Source organism: Lygodium microphyllum, chromosome 11 (assembly GCF_053477565.2).
Source record: "Lygodium microphyllum isolate KBCC chromosome 11, Lygodium_microphyllum_v1.1.10, whole genome shotgun sequence".
Classification (NCBI taxonomy): Eukaryota; Viridiplantae; Streptophyta; class Polypodiopsida; order Schizaeales; family Lygodiaceae; genus Lygodium; species Lygodium microphyllum.
The window spans coordinates 9,750-13,898 of NC_141145.1; the positions used below are offsets into that span (position 1 = coordinate 9,750).

Consider the following 4,149-nt stretch of genomic DNA (forward strand, 5'->3'; position numbering starts at 1 on the left):
TGATCTTACAAGAGGACATAGTAAAAAAAAATCAATGAAGCTTTACTTTCTCGAAGATATTCCTCTCCACACTTTATACATAGGAGTCATCATGGCGGTAACTTCTCTCATATCGTTTTTTAATAGACATTCTTCTTATTGTAATAGAAATTATCACAGTACAGATGATTTTCAGGTAAAATAATATGAGGAAGAATATGGTATTACCAATAAACAACATGTTTATCCATAGATTATTCTCCTTATGACTACTACAAAAAGAGTGATTATCAAACCCATCTATATTTCAAGAGGTGTTTTTTTTTAGATCGTAATAGAGCATATGTTGCTACACATGACAACACTATTGAAGAAGCAAATTATGTGAGTTATTATATCTCTTTGGAAAGGATACTTCATGTTTGTGTGCTGGATCTCTTTTTATTATTGATTCTAGTGCTACAGGATACATGACATATTAGTCCCAATGGTTACATAATTATCATTCTATTCTTGTCAAGAAATCGGTTTATCTTGTTGATGACACAACCTATCAAGTCAAAGTTATAGGTGATTTATATCTCAGTACTCTATCGTTAGCAAGAGTTTTGTGTGGAGTTTTACACATCCTAGATCTACAAAGGAATCTTATTTTAGTTGCAAGGCTTGTGGATCTTGGTCTCTTTGTTGGTTTTGACCATATCAAGTATGGCATTGAGAAAGATGGAAAACCATAGTTGTCGCTCCTCAAAATGGTAATCTTTTTGAGTAATCTTTAAATGAAAATATTACAAATGTTGTTACATCTCCTGGTGATGTTAACAGTAAAATATAGCATCACGCTGTCAAAGAGATTGTGCAAGAGCTGCAGAACACGGGGTTCAAGGTACAGCAAGAAATGAGGCTAACAAGAAGAACTCAAATATTGGATGTCGAAATTCACTATATTCCTTGTCAAGTGAGTTACATGAAGTTCATGATCAGAAAAATCTAAAGTATCTCATAGACTATTTACATTCAGGTGTATGATGACAGTTACACTGAACAGAATAATGGGCATTAACTAATAATCCAGTCAAGCAAGTCCTTTAGTGCAGAGAACCATCTGTTGTACAACACATCTAATTTCTGATGCTCTCCAAGATTTCTATCAAATACGGATCACATCAGCATGTACATTTTGTAACTTGACAGTTGTCTGATCAGCAGAAGATTTCAGAAGATTCAGAGAGCTGAAAGGATCTATGTGTTGGAATCTGCAACTCAACTTCCATTCTAGAGTTTCAAGTGTCCACATTTGAAATTGTATATGCATAAGAATAGCCGTTCTCTGTTTGCCAGCACTACCAGTTCTTTCAGAACGATTGTATTGCACTGGCCGCCTCTTTCGTTCAAGAGAGCACTTACAACACGCTGTGCATCCTGTTCCTCAATTCAGCATGTCTTGCAGTGAACCACTTATCGTGGCTGGAGATGAAAGGCAATGGATTGATATGCTGAGAGTTACCAAAATCATGCAAGGCCTTTTGCTTGCAGTAGAAAGAACACTATCTTTTAGGTAAGACAATGTCCTGAGAGATGTTCAAACGAGACTGCATCCGTGAATGGAGGTGATGAAGACGATTCTCTCAAACGCAAAGCGAGAATTTTTCCCATGCACAATTTCATCAAAATGCAAGGAGAATTCCTTGTCCTTCGAGCGAATGCACAATCAGTTTTATCAAGAACATCCCCTGTGCTGTCAAAGGAACATGGTGTTCTGTCTCTGAAACTCTGATTCAAACATCATAAAGCTGAGCGCAAGCAGAGTTAACCGTCAGTGTTCTTGCCATGGTTCTGCCTCTGTGTGTGAAGGGCTTCCAAGGAGAAATAAGTTTCAGGTAGACAATGATGAATTAGAGTCCCTTGGCCTTATACAGAAGAGAATTCTGAAGGCCTAGTGATTGCGCCTCCTTCATGATCACCTCCATGGGTACTAATTTGCTTCTGGTAATGTCGCAAAAGATCTACGCTTAGCTGGAATTTTGGGCTGACGGTATTTCCAGGATTCATTCCTCAAGTGCAACTTTCTGGCATAGGAACAAAAGTCCAAAATCGAATCTTCCTGTTATCCATGCGCCATCCTTGTCAGTTCCTTCAGCGATAACATCCTCCGCAAACTCCTATGCGCCTGAAGGGACACAAAGCCATAGCCCTGTTTTTTTTTTAGTCTGTCTGCCTTCTCCCCTGTAAATCCTCACAATCCGCTTTTTCCATTTCAGACGTGCCCATCTCAATTAGTTTTTCCTTCTCCTCGTCCAGTGCGGGAGACAGAATACAAGCGCCGACCCAAGGCCAGGAGTGAGGATTGAGTCCACCAAGTTTCATGGTTTATTAAGCATACATATGATGAGGATGTATTTATACAGTCCATGAGAGCATGACAATGCTCGCAGCAGAAGAATTTTCTTTCAGTGCGAGGCTGAAACCCTGAATGTCAAGATTTTGCAATCTTAATGACCAAAATGACCTTGGAGCTTTCCCTCAAATTTCTTTACATTGACAGGGCCGTGGATCCTCTCTTCTCAGAGACATACTCGGCAAGATTTGATACGGCAGCGAAATCACTCAAGTGTCAATATTTTCTTGCCTGTACCCATCCTTCTTTCCCTCGAACTTGCTCAGTATGAACTGGAGGGGGGGGGCCTTTTCCCTTCCTCTTCAGCAAGCACAGCCCATGCTTCCCTCTCTAGCTTGCCTTGTTTCAAATTAAGCTTCAGCCTCGAATGGTGTGATCAAATACACCTACTGAATACAAAATTTCACCATGCCGCAACTACACACGATTCTGCTATGGAGTTGTTTGATGCTCCAGAAAAGTTCCATGCCAATTGTTGAGACAACATGGCTTCTTAAGTAGAGAACACCGATGCCAGATTTTTTCTCTGAATGCTCAGCCACTTCGTTTTGTTTTCTTTTACCTTCATTGTCTCCTCTTTTCATACTTTGCGACGTCTTGCTGTAGAGCTCCCTCCTTTTCTTCCTCCTCCACGATTTCAGCTCTCTCCTTCCCCAATCCAGGCGCAGCCCGCCATTTTTGCCTTTTTCAAAAATATCCCCCTCCCAGAATAGGCTAGCTTTTTCTTTAGAACTTCTTGCCTACAAAAGATCAAGTCAATAATTGATCACCACCTACTGGTAGGACCTGCTGGATCACTAGAGAACATGTGCTTCACACGTGCCAAAATTGAGTCCTGAGCAGGGTCATATGGATGCTCCTTGGAAGGTATCTCCAGAATGGCAGGCACTGGCCTGTTGTAACTGTCGACCAGGAACCGTATCATATTTGCAATATGTTGATTTATGAGAACAATTGCAATATCTTCCCTGGCTGTGAACTCCTTAAAGGTGTCTTCGATTGTTTTAACCGTAGTCTTGTTATCCACAATCAGATAGTCGGTCTTCCTCCTAATGTCAACGTGGCCAACTCCTGCTAGAATGAAGCCGGTCACGGTGTCCTCATCTCCAATGACCGCTATGAGGGAAGAATTTGTCGAAGCCATGACTCCACTTCTTTATAGCACTTCAATTGCAAATACATATTCATGACACCGTCAAAACATGGTTGGAGTGGTTTAAGATCAGTCTTCTCAACTTCAAATAGTAACTCTAGAACAAAATCAGTGTGCAATGCATTAAGGGAATATATACATTGGCTGCGGATTATTAAAATGCATCACACAAACAATGAATCACACGCAGAAATTAACACATATGCACAACAAAAATGGAGGTGTTCACGGCTCAGATGCGCAGCAACACGACAACGCTTTGTTCATTTTGATTTTTCTAATCTTGTCGATCTTTATCAACGTGACCTTGTTCAAGGTATGGAATTCAAAGCTCATTCTCACATGGGTATTTGTGAATATTGTGCACTTAGAAAGCATTTTCAAAAACTGTTTTCAATTTCTAAAACTACTCATTCTAAAGATAATCTTATTCACACTAATATTTATTGACCTTTTTCTCCATCAAAATCTCAATATCAGTATTTCATGACTTTTATTGACGACTTTTCAAGATACACCTCTGTTTTTCTCTTGAGACACAAATCAAATTCAATTTTATTATCTTTTAAGAAATATAAAAAAGATGCCAAACTTTGTATTGGTCATCATATCAAGAAAC

At 39.5% G+C, this 4,149-nt stretch overlaps 1 pseudogene; it reads right to left on the minus strand.

Moving 5' to 3' along the window:
- Positions 1 to 3,143: 3,143 nt before the first annotated feature.
- On the minus strand, positions 3,144 to 3,536 carry LOC148028474 (V-type proton ATPase subunit F pseudogene; annotated as a pseudogene).
- Positions 3,537 to 4,149: the final 613 nt, after the last annotated feature.